This window comes from Podarcis gaigeae, assembly GCF_964106915.1.
Source record: "Podarcis gaigeae genome assembly, chromosome: 7".
Classification (NCBI taxonomy): Eukaryota; Metazoa; Chordata; class Lepidosauria; order Squamata; family Lacertidae; genus Podarcis; species Podarcis gaigeae.
This window is the reverse complement of record NC_139683.1, coordinates 81,861,718-81,881,227: the sequence shown is the minus strand read 5'-3', so window position 1 is coordinate 81,881,227 and position 19,510 is coordinate 81,861,718.

Here is a 19,510-nt window from a genome sequence, read left to right as displayed (position 1 = left end):
TGTACACGCTATTTTTTGTTTTCAGACTTGAATAAAAATAATCTGTGACTGTTTATTCTACAATGCTTCCTAAGAAGAAAAGGGGACATTCTTGTCAACACCCATTTTTATTTTTGTACCAAGGCTCCAGATCTTCATCCTCATACATTACTGCATATCGCTGAATGCTTTTTGCAGCCAACTGGACATTTTAAAAAAATAAATACCCAGCTAGAGTAGATCCATTGAAGTTAACAGACCTGAGTCATGTCCTGTAATTTAAGAGATTCTACTCTGAGTAGGGCTAACACTGATTGCAGCTGCTTTTAATTAGCTTTGTTGAAGATGCATGTTAGGAAGTACAGTTTAACACAAGGAAAAACAATGCACCAAATAAACTCTGAAGTCAAGAAAAACATCAACAACATGCTAATCTAACTGGCAACATACACAAATGTGTAACAGATTAATTATACATTAATTTCTGTCAGTCAACACCCATCTATGGCCTTTTAAAAGGGGGATACTGTCATTACTTTCCCTCCATGATTGTTTTATTGTTTGTTGTTATTATGCTATATATATGCTATATAAATTATGTTTGTAATGTTGTACACCAACCTGGGATTTTGGGATAAAGGGTGGAATATACAGTGGTACTTCAGGTTACAGACTCCACTAACCCAGAAATAGTACCTTGGGTTAAGAACTTTGCTTCAGGATGATAGAAATTGCGTAGCAGTGGCGCGGCGGCAGCTGGAGGCCCCATTAGCTAAAGTGGTACTTCAGGTTAAGGACAGTTTCAAGTTAAGAACAGACCTCCAGAACGAATTAAGTTCTTAACCTGAGGTACCACTGTAAATTGTTATAACAGCAACAACAATTTGCAGCAGTAGTCCGGTGTGTTTATTTGTCCACTCTATTGGACTGATGCCTATCTCTCTTGCATCTTGCTTTTTGGGCCTTGAACGTCTGCTACCCACCAACTGCACCTTTAGTTTGGTGGGCCCTGCCCTGTGTAACTCCCTGACAGCAGAAACTATCCCTCTCTCCTTTCGGACATCTTTTGCAAGCAATATTGTTTGGGCAGGTCTTTGCAGTAAGAACTTTTTCTTTTCAGCCAGTCTAAATTTACTGGTGTTTTTTTATCATGTTTCAAGCTGATTTCATTCTTGGACATTGTACACTGCCTTGATATATTTTTTAATGAAAGTGTGGATTATAAATACACAAGTAAATCATTAGTTAAATTTCTCCAGAGACTTCCTGTACAGATGCTATCCTCCTCTTCTGGCATAAGAACATAGTAAGCTGTCTTATACAGGATCAGGCCACTGGTCCATCCAACTCTATTGCGTGTCGAGGTCCCCAAGCCACCCCACAAATAACTCACAACGCACTCTTAATTTTTCTTTAAGGTTTTTTGGCATAATTTTGGCCACAACTTTATTTAAATACAAAACCGTGAGTGGTTGTTTAGGCACTGGTTAAGACTATCTGTCCCCCCGCCTGGGGACAGAACTGACTTCCGGCCACCACCGAAAGACAGTGCAGGGGGAAGCAAGTCGGGGAGAGATGGAGCTGAGTCACAGACCCTCAATTCTCATCCGCATGCTCCCCGAAGGCTTGCCGGCCCTAGTCCCATTCCAGGGATTGGACGAAAAGATGGCAAGCCCCAGGATTCCTTTAACGGAATTCCCTTTCCGCAGCAACCATGGAGGGGCAGGCCCAGCCTATCCTAACCCCTCCTCCACCAATTTATAACCAATGCCTAACCGCAACCTTACAAGTTGTGACAATTTGCTATGCAGTAGGCAAAAACCAAATGGCCCAGCCAATCAGCCAGATGGACAAAATTCCTACCAGGCCCCTGCCCCAACGGCAGACGACCCCATGACAGGCATAGCAAGGTCAATGCAACAACCCCTTACTCAAGGGCGGGTGGGCAGGTGATCCGTTGCATGCAGAAAAGAGAAAGCTCCAGGCTGCGTGCAGAGTATTTAAACCCCTCCCACCAAAATTGCAACATAACTTTTACCCCAGCAACCCAGTGAACCAATCACTGCCCCAGGCCATCTTTAGAGACCCTGCCTGGTAACAGAGGGGTGGCTCAGCAGAACCCACCGCAACACGTGCTCTCCATGAAGGAGAACACACTTTGCCAAATGTGTTGGGCTTCAGAGAGGGGTCTCTTCCACCCTCACCTGAAAACGCCAGGGATTGAGCCTGGAACCTTCAGCATGCAAAATTGATGTTCTGCCACCGAGCTATAACTTCCCTCTAGGTTTGGAACAGTCCATTCCAGCTCCTTATGTAGTTGGCAGCCTTCCTTCCAAAGTGTTTATTTGCCAGGTGTTTCAGTCTTCTAAAACTAGCAATTTAAATAGGAAACCCTGAGCACGCCTTAGATCAGCCTCCCAGAGAGAGTCAGTAATTGGGCGAAACATTGCCCTCTACCTTAAAGTCTCATCAGAGAGTTCCTGGAAAATTAGAATTTTTGAGCCTTGATATCCCATATGCCAGCTATTTTGTGTATGTGTGTGTATGTTTGTAATCCTTGATTTTAGAGGGAAAATAATTTCTTGCAATGATGTATTTTAGTTTTCCCAGTCTGTTAATAGCAGGCAGCAATCACTAATGGGTCTGGATCAATGTCAGGAATTTTTTTCAATAGCCATTGGGGGGGGGGGGAGATCCACTGGTTTCAACAACAACAGCCACTGAAATAGCCAGTATTTCCTGTTCAATGAATTCTGCAGATCAATGATTTTATTCTGGAGTTCTTTGAATGTTCTACAGCCATTTCTGCTTTGAGGAACGAGAAGGTTTTCATCTGCTGGTGGAAAGACAACAAGGCGGGAGCCAGTCTAACTCCTCTAGGAAGGGAGTTCCAAAGTTGTCTGGGAGCAGCCACTACCAAGAAGACCCTGTCCTGTGTCCCCACCAAGTATGCCTGTGAAGCTGGCAGGACAGAGAGAAGGGAGACCCTGAAGATTTCATTGAAATGATTTGTGGCAGCCTCACATAGAGCATAGTCCAGGCATCCTCAACCTCGACCCTCCAGATGTTTTTGGCCTACAACTCTCATAATCCCTAGCTAGCAGGACCAGTGGTCAGGGATGATGGAAATTGTAGTCTCAAAACATTTGGAGAGCCGAGGCTGAGGAAGCCTGGCATAATTCATGCAGGATGTAACTAAGGCATGTGCCACTGTGGCCAAATCAGACATCTCAAAATGTGCTCAGTTTTTACTGGATTTATCCTTTATATAAGCAGTGCTATTTTTCTAAAATAATGTTTCGGGTACTCTTATTTTTCTACTCATATTGAAATACTGCCCCTCAATGAGGCCAAACTTACGGTAGATTCACAAAATGATTAGGGGTATGTGTACCCCTGCGTCCCGCCAGACAAAAAGGACTGGAAAGGGCCATGCTATGGAAGGGCTAAAGTGAAGAAATAAGATTGCAATCGAATTGATGGATTTGTCAGTTAATCAGTTTAAAGGCAGGTGGTTAATCAACTAGAAACTCCTTAATTAGCTGACAGTCCTAATTATTACTATTTGTGGGGTGCACACATATTCTGAGGAACACTGCTGTGTGATAAATGCCAACAAATTGGTAGCTACTGTGGTGATGAAAATTAATATATGCAAACTTTCATTATTAGGTTGCATGACAATGAGCAGTTGATTTAACTACTGGTGTTAAAGAGATGTGTGGCAATGCTTGCGATGCCAGTTTTTGAAGGGTTAGGTGACATTTTAAATTTTTGGTCCAACTTGTTTATAAGGATGATTGTCTATGTGTTGTGTTTTTCATGTTGGGAGCTGCATTACTGAGCTAATTCAAGAACTGCAGTCTTTAAAGATTTTTGCCAAACCACTCATGGATATTTCCATTCACGAAAAGAGAATCCAATAAAGTTGTAAAGCGCAATGCAGAATTTAAAAAAATACTAGATCACAGCTCTGTTAAGCCAAAGTACTTAACACCAGTGGAACTGAATGAGTCTAAATCTAACAAATTGAGTTTAACTGGGTTATGGGATAAGAAATGAGCAATCTTTCCCCCCCCCCCATTTTTGGTAGCCCGTTGTTCTCATTGTATTGTTCCCATTAGCATGCAATATTTAACAATTTCAAAGAAGCCAGGCATAGCTGAAAAGAAATGGAAGTACAAATTCCTTCCATATGTGAAGACATTTCTCAAAGATGGTCATCACCTGGCAGTACAAATAAAAAACAAAAATGCACTAGAGCAGTAGTATTAAACTGATGGATCATTTACATCAATTAAACCTATTTCGATCAATTTGAAAAAGTGACATGCCCCCAATTAATCAGACAGCAGATTTCCTTTTCCAAAAGTATTATTTCTAATAATAACTTCTGATGGCCTGTATCATCTTAAAAGAATCAGCCCTCCTCTTCTCCCACACAGTATGGAAGGCCTCTTCTATTATGATGCCTGCTGCTGCCCATGTGTGCATCGTCTACTTTTTCATCTTCTGGATCATTGTCTTATTCATATGCAAATGCATGCTTTCAAACAGCATGAAACAGCAGTTGTGGCTGGTCATTTCATTTTAGTGTTTATTTTTTTCTATTTTTGTATAATTAAAGAAATTCGTGCCAGCTTTGTTCTCCTAGTAGCTGGAAATCTTTTCGTTAAAGTTTCAAATATTATACAATCTATGGCCTATGAGAGAGGGGGATTTCTTATTATTATGTTACGCATTTTGGGGGGTTTTTTTGGTTTTTTTAAAGTAATATTTATTAAAGTTTTAAGGGTTACAAAAAGAAGAAAAAAGAAGACACCAAATTAAGCAAAAACAAAACAACACATCACAATAAGGAAAAAGGAAAAAATAGAAACAATTAAAAACACATTCCCATAACTTATCTTTCATTTGCTTGTTTCCTTGACCTCCTCACACCTCCCTTTTTTGTATTCTAGTTCGGTTAGCTATTTCAGCAAATCCTTTCCATCTTTCCCAGTTTTTGTCCTGTAATTTATCTTGATATAATCTAACTTTACTTTCCCTCCTTTCACCAATTAACAGTCTATTTTTACTTAATCCTTTATAACATTTCTGCTAAAACCACATAACTTCATTCCAACATCCTTCTAACATTAATTAATTTTACAATGTTTCTGTAAATAATCTTTAAATTTCTTCCAATCTTCCTCCACCGACTCTTCTCCCTGGTCTTGGATTCTGCCAGTCATTTCCGCCAATTCCATGTAGTCCATCAACTTCATCTGCCATTCTTCCCAGGTGGGTAGATCTTGTGTCTTCCAGTACTTTGCAATAAGTATTCTTGCTGCTGTTGTAGCATACATAAAGAAAGTTCTATCCTTCTTTGGCACCAATTGGCCGACGATGCCCAGGAGAAAGGCCTCTGGTTTCTTCAGAAAGGTATATTTCGTTAAAGTTTCAAATATTATACAATCTATGGCCTATGAGAGAGGGGGCTTTCTTATTATGTTATGCATTTTTGTGTTTTTGTACTGTAAACTGCCCTGCGTCCTATAAATGCCTGTGGAAGTTACTTCCAAGTTAGTGCTTATAGAGGTTTAACAATGTAGCACTAGTTTTTTCAAAATGCAAGATGTACGAATCCGCTAGGAATAAGCCTAGCGAATTGTCTAGGACTTTGGGTGCTCATGTTGCAGTGTGATCTTCAGATATTGAACAATAAAATGAGAGTGCAGATGAGTCGTTACTGGAAGACGGCATGAAGGCATCCCCTGAAACAAAATGCTTATAAGAGAATCATTTTGACAATGGGCAGAGCATACTTCAGTGGAATAGCACATTCTATGCAGGCAGGAAGCCCCAGACTCAAACCCTCGAACAAATAAATGATCTCTAAAAGCCAGTCTGAGAGTAACTACCTGTTCAAGTAGACCGTTCTAGGTTTGGTTCAGCATGAACCAAATCAATAAGCTCATATTCATCTGCCAGTCTTCTGAAAGGCAGAGAGATCAGGCAGTATGGGGGACAGCAGGAGAGGGGCGCAGTGGAGAACTTAAATTGGTGAAAGTTACCTCCTCTGCTGTCAAATCCACTATCTGAAATTGTCCAAGCAATTGTATGCATGTATGAACCAGGTCAAAGTTTCGAGTAACCAACCAATCAGATCACATGATGAGTCTGTTATATGTGATTTAGCCTTTAATTGTGACATAATAATAGGGATCATTGAACATTAGTGGGGCTGATTTTGTGATAAAAATTATCTAAGGGCTTGCGGAACCTATCTTAATGGTAAATGGTAAAAACAGTTGGAGAAAATGATTATTCTTCCCAAGCAGAATAAATTGCCTTTGGAGGGGGGAAAAAATCAGGTAATTTCAACACCCATCTATTACAACATGGATCTTTGCTTCTACTGCTGTATTTAAAAGCACATCTTGTTGAGTGCCACACGGCCATTAAGGAATAAACTTTTCAATGATACACTTGCATGCTTTGTTTTGGTTGATAGCAAGATGATGTCAACTAGAAATGGCCATAATTCTCCTCAGGGAAGGCACCTTTCTATCAGGCGTCCATCTAACAAATTCTTCATTGGAAAGTTTCCCTATCAAGATGGCATGCAAGAGGCAGAACTGCTTTGAAAGTCAATGGTTCCTTTCAAAAAATATATATATGAGAGAAGCTCCATTTGCTTTGTGTGTGTGTGTGTGTGTGTGTGTGTGTGTGTGTGTGTTTAAGATGCAGGCTTCAGAACTGTCAGAGTTTTGCTATTATTGATAACGCCACCTTGAGACTGATGCCCAGAGGGAGGCCTGAGTTGAAATTATGATAGAGAACTTGAATTTAATTCTCTTGGTAGCAGGGAGGAACACAGCACAAAACAGAACGGCTGATTATTGAACAGGGGGGGGGGTTGTTCATCGTGCCTTACATTGCTAATCTGAAAGACACTTCCATATATGTATATTCATATACATAGATCATACCTTTCCGGTTCCTTTGCATTGCACCCTTTTCTGAAAAAAGAGGAAGCATACATTATTGTACATAATCCCCACAAAAGTTAAATGCCTTCCAGTACTGTAAGCATGAATATCTTCAAAGGTTAGTCTCTCCAAAATGATACACATTATTTTACAGATTTGAACAAATCTTCCTTAAATCACTCATGCTACTGAAATGGGGCAGATGGGCAGGGGCATGGAGGGACAAAGAGCAATACGTATGTTGAATGCCTCACCTGCAAAAGGTGCACCCAGCTTTGCAAAGCAACAGAGATGACTAGGAAGCAGAGGTCTTGCTACAGAAGCTGAGATGAACACAGAAGAGGCAGCACTCTGGGCCACAGGACCTTTAAAAGGGGAGGTGTGTCTTCTCCATCAGCTGATCTTTCGAACTAGGGGTGTTCCAACTCCCTCCCCTCCACTAGACATTTTGTTGGTCTTCTCAAAACTCTTCTGGCTCCCTGAAAGCTCCTCTAGATGCTTTGCTTGAGGAGACATCCCTTGAGTTGCTTGAATTTTGCTTGGACAATTTCAGATAGTGGATTTGACAGCAGAGGAGGCAACTTTCACCAATTCAAGTTCTCCACTGCGCCCCTCTCCTGCTGTCTCCCATCTGGAAATGTGGGACTTGAAGGACTCTTTGTAACAGTGTGGGACATGTCTTGAAGCACCACAAGAAGAGGAAATTTGCAAAAATTGTCCCTTCCATGGAACCTCTACAAGGGCAGTATTCAGACAAAATGTTATTCCATTTTCCCAAGGTTTCCTTACCTCATTAACTCTGTGTTTTATGTGATCTTTCATGGGACATAAAAGCCACTTCTGGAACTGAAGTTTAGCGCTCATTTCCTTATTAACTGCTTGCAGGGGAGGGGGAGAGTTTGTAACCCTGTTAACCCAGAAAAGTGTGGGAGTTTTGTACTGTAGTTGTCCCATTGCTTTCGTGGATTACAGCATTTAACAAAATCTGGGGTGGTATTCTGTCATAACGTTCTTTACTGCCATTTTCATGGCCGAATCATAAGGGAACAAAGCACACATGGACATCTAAGTTGGCAACATGTCCAAAGTTGTATCACACCACCAGAGCTGTAGCCTTTGCACCCCTGGCAGAACCATCCAAATTGCGCCCCCTAGCTACAAACAAATTAGCTCTTCTTTCTGTCTCTCCTGCAACCCCTCCCCCGCACCCATTCGATTCCTCACACACTTCAACTTGTTATGAATTCTTTTTTGTAATGAATTCTGATTGAAGGAGGACACCAACAAGATGGGGAAGGGTGACCTAGGTGATGGTATATAGGCGTCTCCCCACTTATGCACTAGTAACTTTCCAGGCCCCTGCATGGATAAGTGAAGTCGCATAAAATGGAGGGCACCCCACTATAATAGGGAGAAGGGCATCGGAGCCTACTCCTTGGGGCCAAGCAGTTCCTTCACCTCCCTAAAATATTTAAGGATCCCCCCCCCCCCCCGTTAATGGGCATTGCCATTCAAATAGTGTGCGTGCGCTCTGTTTTGTGGTCAATTATACAGGGCAGTGCTTACCTGCCCCCCCCCATATATTTTATTCAAGTTGGCACCCTTGGGGGAGAGTGTGCAAAAGGAGAGAGAGAGAGAGAGAGAGAGAGAGAGAGAGAGAGAGAGAGAAGTGACTTCAGAGTAGGCAGGCTTTGAAGTTGGCGAGCCAGTGTGGTGTAGTGGTTAAGAGTGGTGGACTCATAATCTGATGAACCGGGTTCGCTTCCCCGCTCCTCCATATGCAGCTGCTGGGTGACCTTGGGCTAGTCACACTTCTCTGAAGTCTCTCAGCCCCACTCACCTCACAGAGTGTTTGTTGTGGGGGAGGAAGGGAAAGGAGAATGTTAGCCGCTTTGAATGTTAGCCACTCCTTAGGGTGGTGATAAAGCAGGATATCAAATCCAAACTCCTCCTCCTCCTCCTCCTCCTCCCCCCTTCTTCTTCTTCTTCTTCTTCTTCTTCTTCTTCTTCTTCTTCTTCTTCTTCTTCTGTGCCTGGAGTGGCAGGGGCATGGGCAGTGAGGTGGGCGGGGCAGCGTCAGGGGCCAAGGCTGAGGACCTTCCCAGCCCCGACCCTGAGCAAGGTCTGGGAGAGGCAGAGCCAGCACCTCATGGCCAAAGGGATGGTGCGCTCAGGAGGGCCAAGGGGCGAGGGGGGCAGCTGAGAGCAGGTGCCACCCAGCATGCCCTCTTCCCCGCCCTGCCTGGGCTGCGGGTAGGGAGTGCTGGCTGGACAGGGCACCTGGCGGAGGGTCTCAGCAGCTGATTTAACACTCCCCACTTCATCTGCACCCCTGGTGGGAGCCCACCTCACCACCCCCTAGTGAGGGCCCTGCACACGATGCCCACTGGTATGAATTATATTTAGCAGAATATGGCAATATATCAATCAAAAAGCCACAGTTCCATAATGTAACAGGTAATGCAGTGTATAAGGAACATTAGAAGGCAGGAAATCTAATAGAATAATCAGCACATCTGAATGCACAATAGATTGAAGGCCTTTCCATGAATTGAGGAATTTCTTCTACCTATGGAAAAGGACCTTAGAAGGAAATCTATGGATTCCACCATTGTGCATTCATCATAGTAGCTGGAAGTTCAACATGTGGGTCTAGCATTTTAGATCCTGGTAAAATCTGCAAAACTTAAATTTAGAATTGAATAAGCTAAATTAGTTCGAGGTATATCATCTGCTACCCTTTCATTTACAAGGGAACAACAATAGCTTACAGATGCTAGTGCAAAGCTCTGTACAGGATGTGTTTTCTTTTTGAAGCAAAAGTAATTACCCACACATAATTTTCTTATTAAGCGTGCACTAATTTTCTGACATTTCTAGGAGCTGAAGAGCCTGCCACCATATTCTGTTGGGCTGAAATCAAAAGTAAGCACCATTTACAAATCTGGAGTCTGTTTAATATATGTCAAATTGCACAATTTAACTGCAATAAAAAGTCTTACCCTCGCTTCCCAGTAATTGCAATAATTTAGAAGTCTGAAAGCGTTCAAACAGAAAACAGTTGGCTTGTGGGAGGAAAGGGTTGTTGTCTTGTCTTTGGTTGTTTGTTTTGCATATTTGTTTGTAGAATAAAAAGAGCTGCAGAGACATTAAAAAATTAGCAATAGGGGAAAAAACTTTCTGTCTCTTTAGGGGCGGGGATGTTGGTTAGAGCATCCTAACTGGATTTTCCATTGTTATTTTGTTTTCCATTACTGTACAACAGTCTCCCCCAACCAGGTGCCCTCCACATGGTTTGAGCTACAACTTATATCATCCTCAACCATTGGCCATGCTGGCTGGGACTTATGTACTTTGTAGTCCAAAACATTTACCCCATTTGGTGCAGGGTAACAGCTGTGCCAATGATATGAGCAATTAGATGGGGACAATGGGAGATGAGCTCATTGCAGACGCAATGCAGGTGGTTGGGGCATCTCTGTGAGCAAGGAAATGGAAGCAGGACCAGGGACAGCTTCAGGTTTGAAAGGGATGTGGGCAAAGAGTCCTCTGGGGGACCCCCTTCTTTACCATGCTTACCCAGCTGTGGTGGCAATAATAATAATAATAATAATAATAATAATAATAATAATAATTTATTATTTATACCCCACCCATCTGGCTGGGCTTCCCCAGCCATTCTGGGCGGCTTCCAACAGAATATTAAAATACAATAACCTATTAAACATTAAAAACTTCCCTAAACAGGCCTGCCTTCAGATGTCTTCTAAAAGTCTGGTAGTTGTTTTTCTCTTTGACATCTGGAGGGCGTTCCACAGGGCGGGTGCCACTACCAAGAAGGCCCTCTGCCTGGTTTCCTGTAACTTGGCTTCCTGCAGCGAAGGAACTGCCAGAAGGCCCTCGGCACTGGACCTCAGTGTCCAGGCAGAATGGTGGGGGTGGAGATGCTCCTTCAGGTATACTGGACCAAGGCCATTTAGGGCAAGACCCCAAGCAGAGCTGGACAGCTGAGTCTAGTTGCTCTTTCAGTTTCTCACAGTGCCTCATGGAGCCCTTATCAGGGGCATTGTGAGAAACTAAAAGCACGACTAGATCCAGCTGCCTGGTGCTGCCTGATGGGCAGAGTCTAAAGGGGCTGGGGCAGGCATCAACAATGGGCCCGGGCAGCTGCCTAAGGATGCCAAGTTCAGATGCCAGCCCTGACCAAGTTGGTATACCTGAAGAAGCATCTCCACCCCCATCGTTCAGCACGGACACTGAGATCCAGCGCCGAGGGCCTTCTGGTGGTTCCCTCATTGCGAGAAGTAAGGTTACAGGGAACCAGGCAAAGGGCCTTCTCGGTAGTGGCGCCTGCCCTGTGGAATGCCCTCCCAGCAGATTTCAAGACAATAAACAACTATTTTACTTTTAAAAGAACAACTGAAGGCAGCCCTCTTTAGGGAAGTTTTTAATGTCTAATGCTGTATTGTTTTTAATATTCAGTTGGAAGCCGCCCAGAGTGCTGGGGAAACCCAGCCAGATGGGCGGGGTATAAATATTTATTTATTTATTTATTTATTTATTTATTTATTTATTTATTTATATTATTATTAGTGGGCAAGGAGAGATAGGAAGTGGGTGTGGCTTGTGGACCACTGACCACTAATAAAAAACAGAGGAAGGGAGAGGTCAAGGAAGAAGCCACTGTAGTTCTGCCTTGAACTAAAAGGCAAGTCAAAGGACAAAGGGTGTTCAGTGGATTTCTTTCCTGCATTTGGGGTTGCAAAGATGTGTTGTGGAAACCAGAGACACAGACAATAGCTGCCCCAATAGCTATCAGCATATTTAATATTAATGGTTTCCATCAATTGCTTGGCAGTTTTTCCACATAAAATGCATGCAAAGTGGTAATGATGATGACGATTTGGAGTTTACCAAACTGTAGGAGGGTTATTCGGCAGGGGTACAGGGAGGACCTCAAAATCTCATATTTGGGCAGAATTCAACTTCCTGAGAATGTCATCCTCCCTTTTGTTTTTAAAAGGGAAGATTCTAGACCTCCTGGCAGGATTTATATACACTTAATCACCAATACCTCTAGGCAGTTTACATAAAACAATACACATTATGAATAACAATAAAATCAGTTTTTAAAAACTTGAAAGTGTGAGGGCAATGCCTACTGAAATCTTAGAAGCCAGGGGTGTTAATTTAGTAAGATTTCCAATAGGAAACCAAACTGGAATAAATCAAGGGATGGCAATTGTGTAATTAAGATACTGTAGATTACGGAATTCATATTTTCTTGGTTCATAATTTGGTTTTTCTGGACATGAGATTTTGGTTTTTAAAAAGAAATGAGTGCACACGATCCTGGTAATCAATAACTAGCACAGAGTTAAGTAACCTAATCTAAGCTAAAATATGCAAATGACAAGCAAGCATTTAGTTAACAAGAAAATCCTGCTTGCAGCACATTGACACTGCATTCTTCCCTCTGTAACACATCTGCATTAATCTTTGGGCAAGTAATAAATATGTTGTATACCAACAATATAAAATAATGCAATTGTGCCATTAATCTTCTAAATGAGGTGTTTGTGTGACACAGCTCCCACCGTATTAGCCTATCAAAGTTTCAAAATAAGGGCACAGTTGCTGCAACATTTCTTTTCACATGGACTCCTAAAAGTGATTGTACAAGCCATTTTCAAGTTCACTGCTTTACCCCATGGAACTTAGTGGAAACTGTTTAGAAATAAGGCTGTTAATCTGGGCCAGTTGCCAGAATATTGTGTTTAAAAACCATTAATTCTGCCAAGTGCTGCAGATTCTGTTTCTTATAGAGAGGTTGGGCATAGGGGATAAGGATAATAATAAATGGTTGAAATTAAATATGAATAATCTTCAAGTGGGATGCAGGTGGCGCTGTGGGTAAAACCTCAGTGCCTAGGACTTGCCGATCGTATGGTCGACAGTTCGAATCCCCACGGCGGGGTGAGCTCCCGTCTTTCGGTCCCAGCTCCTGCCCACCTAGCAGTTCGAAAGCACCCCTAAGTGCAAGTAGATAAATAGGTACCGCTTTATAGCGGGAAGGTAAACGGCGTTTCCTTGTGCTGCGCTGGTGCTGGCTCGCCAGAGCAGCTTCGTCACACTGGCCATGTGACCGAAAGTGTCTCCGGACAGCGCTGGCCCCCGGCCTCTTAAGCGAGATGAACGCACAACCCTAGAGTCGGACACAACTGGCCCGTACGGGCAGGGGTACCTTTACCTTTAATCTTCAAGTACTTATATTATTAATTCACTTTTTTTGAGATGTAACAGTCCAATCAAATAACTTGTATACCAAATCATCTAGTTCATAACAAATTCTGTCCTTCTCTTTCCCAACTCACCCAACCCTTTCTTAACAAACTGTGGTCCCAGTGTTTTGAGTTTGCTTCAATAAAATAAATAATAATAATAATAATAATAATAATAATAATAATAATAATAATAATGTTGTCACTTATACCCCACCCATCTGGCTGGGTTTCCCCAGCCACTCTGGACAGCTTACAGCATATATAAAAACATAATAAAAACCTTTGGTTCCTCCATGCATATTCATCATTTGATGTTTGCAGAATCAGCACATGCATGTACTCACTTCATTTTTCTTTGCCTGATCACTTGCTTCTAAGTAAACTATGCAAACTGACTCCATTGGAAAGCATTGCATTTGACATGTTGTGACGTTTTCTCTCTAATGTGGCCAATCTCCAGCACATTCACACGTGCCCATCGCAGTTGCCAACAGGGAACAGGTGTGCGCTCACACAGCCAAACAGAGCAGGATCTAACCCCCACTCATTGGCTGTTGGTTGGGGGTTAAGTCCTGCTTACTTTGGCTGCAAGTGCCTCTCCCCAACAGGAAACAGGTGCACACAGCCAAACTGAGCAGGATTTAACCACTCCTTTTCAGCTGTTGAATCAGGAATTAAACGCCAATGCTTTGGTTGTAGCCAATGTAAATTGAAGCCTTTCCCCCTGCCCATTAGCTGATGTTGCAAGGGATATCAACTGATTGACTGGTGGGTGTGGTGAGAGGAAAATGGCCTCATGGGATAAATTGTAGCCCTTGGAGTGCAGAGACTGGCCTGTAAGCCAGAGATTCTCCGACCCTGATTTCAAGGATGAGTGTTCAACATAGACTTCTTCCTGGCATACTACTTATCTACATGCAGAAGGTTTTCACCACCTGTGTGAGAGCGTTAAATGACCTTTCACATGTAGTTTGGTGTGGTAAGGTAAAGGGACCACTGACCATTAGGTCCAGTCGTGGCCGACTCTGGGGTTACGGCGCTCATCTCGCTTTATTGGCCAAGGGAGCTGGCGTACAGCTTCCGGGTCATGTGGCCAGCATGACTAAGCCGCTTCTGGCAAACCAGAGCAGCGCACAGAAACACCGTTTACCTTCCCGCCGGAGCTGTACCTATTTATCTACTTGCACTTTGACGTGCTTTCGAACTGCTAGGTTGGCAGGAGCAGGGACCCCATCGTGGGGATTTGAACCGCCGACCTTCTGATCGGCAAGCCCTAGGCTCTGTGGTTTAACCCACAGCGCCACCCGTGTCCCAGATGTGGTACACTGCAGAAAAACCTTTGCCACTTGATTCATCTGCATGTGTTAACTGGCCCAGAGAGACAAAACTTGAAGTGTTCATGTGGTTCTGAAAAGAGCCTGTGTACTTTGGCTGCTGACCAAACCATCATAATCAGCTGTATTATACACACACACCCCATTTCCTACTCTAATGTTACGTACTGTCATGTTTGCTATCCCATTGTGATAAGAGCTTTATTGTTGTACATATAATCAGTCTTTTGTTTGTGTTAGGATTTGGAAAGTTCCCATTTAAGTAAAAAGCGTTGATGAAGGTTAGCATTTAAAAACTGTATTGCTCCTTCTTCAAACAGCAGCAACCAGCGCATTGATTTAGCCAGAGAAACAGAATGCTTCTCCTGAGCAAATATTGTGCCTCATTTGACCTTGGCAGCAGAGACTAACCTAGAGTGGAAAATGTGAGATTTAAGACAATAAATATTTACTGTAGCTCCTTTAAATCTTTTGGTAAACCATCAACACTGACAACAACTTCAGCCTGACGTTTAAACTTGTCGCATCTGTAAATTAGGGCTTACATAATCGTACTGTAAATGGAAAGTTTTGTTATTATACAAAGCAAGCCTGCAACTAATTGTCTCCTTGCTGTATCTTCTCATGCCCTTTTCTTTTTAATTAAAATGTCATTCGTCAGGACTTGATCAGGCGCCAGGGCTCAGCATTAGGCCTGTCACCTCCAGCCACTGGCATTTCTTCCTCATTCCTTATGACCCCACAATATTTGCTTCTGATCATGAGTTCATTGCTGGATTAAGGAGTGCTCTGGGGAACACCCCATATAATGTTGTAACTATCACAGGCCCCATCTGTGGAATAGCTCAGAAGCTTATTGCTAGCATGAGATTAATTGTCCCACTGCATATTTCCAGACCATAACGCATAAGGAATTTTATTCTCCTAATCCAGCGATCTATTCCAGGTGTGCGAGAGAGAGCTCTCTGAGAACAACACCACAGTTCATGGGAAGGCCCAGATTTCTGTGTCTCAGAAGCCAAAATCTCCAGAGGAAGGTCAGGAAGCAAGAGGGCAGGGCCATCCTTCGAGTTTTGAATCATCTTTCCCCTAAACAATGACCCAAGGGTTGCACAAAGTTGTACTGAAAGTGCCAAAAAAATTGCATTTTCATAGAGATACAAATAAACTAGAGAATCCCTATTTTAACACCCTGATACTCACCATCAAGAGTTAATATCTCAGCATGACCACTGGCTAAACTACTCCATTATTATTCAGTACTCTTCCCTGCCTTTTGCTTGCCTACAACACTGACTTGACAATAACTGTCCTGAACTCATTTAGAAACTCGTTTATTTATGATATGTGAGGAAAAAGTCTGTCCATCATGCATTATCAACAGCACAAAAGGCACACACTCAGATTCAGTGTACTAAACTGGTTACTTGGTGTTCCAATGTTCCGATGTGTGCATTGACATGAGGTGAGCTTGAAAGCTAGAGTCCGCTTTAAGCTATGTGACCCAAGAGAAGGTGGTGAAACCGGAAGAATGGAAAATCAAGCAACTCACATGAAACTGCTCCTAAATCTCTTCCAAAAGATGAATTAAAGGCTGTGTCCACACATGGGTTGCTGTTTCCATGTGCACATTTGTGTGCCTTCATCAGCATATAAGGTGCTTTCAGTATTACACTTCCAAAAACCACATTGATGTTTCCGATTCAAAAAAAGTGGGCAGTATTGTGTATTGTTCTTCCCTCTCCTTAGTTAGTATGTCCTCATCTTCCATGTTATGGAATCCTGAGGTCCAGTTGTGGTCATGCATGCAGACATTTGTTTACATGTGCAACACCTTTTTTAAAAAAAAATTAAATACAAGTTATCCGATATACCAGATTTGCACAAAAGTACAGTAAAAAGACAAAACGAAAAAGTGTTTTGTTCCAAGACAGGGAAAGATTTGTAGTTGCTGATGCTTCCTTTCCTCCCCTTTTCCTTTCCCATTTCTTATACCTGCAGTGCAGGGACAATTTTTATATTTACTTTTTAATACAGCTGCCTGGTACAAATAGCCCAAACATCCCCTCCTCAGCAAACAGTGGCAAAGGGCAGACTACATCCTTTCCTTTGGGCTGATGGAAACAAAATGGAAGTACAGCAGTACCTCGGGTTACATACGCTTCAGGTTACATATGATTCAGGTTACAGACTCCGCTAACCCAGAAATAGTACCTCGGGTTAAGAACTTTGCTTCAGGATGAGAACAGAAATCGTGCTCTAGCGGCGTGGCGGCAGCAGGAGGCCCCATTAGCTAAAGTGGTGCTTCAGGTTAAGAACAGTTTCAGATTAAGAACGGACCTCTGGAAGGAATTAAGTATGTAACCAGAGGTACCACTGTAGTGGGATGTGGGGATAGATAGCACCCAGTGAAACATCACATGTTATTATATCGCATTTTCTTCCCTTATCAGATCATTCACAGGTCAGGAAAAATAGAATTTTGTAGGGGGGAGTGCAGACTGCCTCTTGGATAAATAAGATTTTGTAAGGACAATGCTCAAAAACAAAAACAGTCACACCTATTGAGTAGGGATTTAAATGTGAATCTACCAAACTCATACTTTCTGAAACCATAGGAGAACCAAAACACGGCTGTCCTTCAAAATTCGCAGTTACCCGAATTTTACCCGAAATCTTCGAATCTGAAGAAGTGTGCGTGCACATGAAAGCTTAGACCCAGAACAAACGTAGGTGATCTCTAAGGTGCTACTGGACCATTTTACTTTTTTATTTATTTCGACTGTGTCAGACCAACACGGCTACCTACCTGAGCCTGAATTTTATGATGCAGTTCGCCAAACAATGTTTACAAAAATGCATACATAAAGGAAAATGCATTTTTAAAATGAATATATTTCTGAACATAACATAAAGCTGCATTATACTAGGAGGAAATTGTTTGCAAAGTATGTGTCTTAATCAAAACTGCATATAAAAATGTGTTTATTAGGAGAAAACCACAATAAATTGCGGGTGAATTTTCATGAGGGTTGTTTTTTTTTAAAAAAAAATGCTAATTGCAGCAGAAATGCGGAGAACTGAATTTAAGAAAAATGAGAAATTTAGAAATTGGAAATTGACAGATCCTTCCATTCCTATACACAAGCAGGTTCAAATCCACTTAAACTCCAGTGTGGACGATTCCAAAGACACTGATTCAACAGTGATGGGGATGTTTCCAGTACAGAAGGACAATTGGAGCATGTAGAATTGGAATTGTATGTGGAATCAAACTTTGATTAAGGTTCTGCTCTTGACTCCACTTCCTTGCCAATCATATCAATACCTGAGTTATCACATGTTGTCAACCTATTTGTTGATCTACTAGGCTTTCACCCCCATCCCTATCAGGCATCACCCCCCCCCCCCTTGTCCCACCTCCTTAAGATCAAGAGATGTGGCAAAGAGGCGGAGCTAGCTGCTCCGGCCCCCAGAGCACCACACATGCTGTGCACCCAGGGGTGGGGCGAGAGTCCCAGGGGGCAGGGGGAGATGTCACCCCCTTTCAGGGATGACACTTGGGGCGGACTGCACCAACCACACCCCCCTTCCTCCACCAGTGTTGTGGCAACCCTAAGAAGGAGCAACAACATGATTGCACTACAAGCCAAAATTAAAAATTTCTTCTGAAAATGGGTTTCACATCTTCTTTGAACTGGAGAAAATTTCACTGAGTACTCTATTGTGATGCATACTAGCTTTCATTCTGCATTATTTGTGGCCTAACAAAGTAACTTTCTAATAATAGTTATGGTCCTCTTTGCATTCATGTAAGTTAAACTGATGACAAGGGCAAAAAAAGGGGAAAGGATGATGTTCCAAGGAATACAGTAGCTATAAATCTCCAGACAGACACACACACACACACACACACACACACACAAATAGCTCCCAACTGTGGTGGCTGCCTGCCATCTTTAATTACCCAAACTGTGTGATGCCCCACTTGGGCATAACAGTTTGGGTAGCTTAAGATGGTGTACACAGGCACTGTGAACAGGAGCTGAGCTAGGCTGTCATTCAAAGGTGTACCCACTATCAAAAGCAGTGAAGGGCTGAACCAGAAAAATATCTTTCAAGCCCCTGAGGATATCATCCAGTAGTTGTGCTGGCAGAGTACAGTTGTCAGATCTGTATTTTGGGTCTTGGGGAAAGATGTTTTTGCCCTCCCACAACCAGACATTACTTTTAATCCCAAAATTAACACAGGCAAACATTCTCTGCATGTTTGGTAATAGCAGGTGAAGTTCAGAGACACTCTGTTGACGGAGGGCACTTTGAAGAAGAAGAAGAGTTTGGATTTGATATCCCGCTTTATCACTCCCCTTCAGGAGTCTCAAAGCGGCTAACATTCTCCTTTCCCTTCCTCCCCCACAACAAACACTCTGTGAGGTGAGTGGGGCTGAGAGACTTCAGAGAAGTGTGACTGGCCCAAGGTCACCCAGCAGCTGCATGTGGAGGAGCGGGTAAGCGAACCTGGTTACCCAGGATTACGAGTCCACCGCTCTTAACCACTACACCACACTGGCTCAGTGAGGTCTCCCTTACCTTCTCGGTGTCATTCAATTTCTGGAATCCAATATGGGGGAAAGCTGCAGTTAAAGCTCCAGCATGGTGGGGGACCTTCTCCAGAAGAGAGATAAGAACAATTATTTTCCCCTTTGAATGTTTGAAAGATCTGCAGCAATGACACACGCCAGGCCTATAATCGACTCAAATGCTGGTCAATTACGTGCATTTGGTATGCTTTAGGCTCCGTTGCTTTATTCTCTGTCTACATTCCAGCAGAGTTATTAGTCAAAGTAATTGTTTATTTTTGCCCCCAGAAAAACAAACTGTAAAGCACTCAACGCTGGAGCTTGCTAAACCATCCCTTTGTTTTGTTTGACTTGCAAAG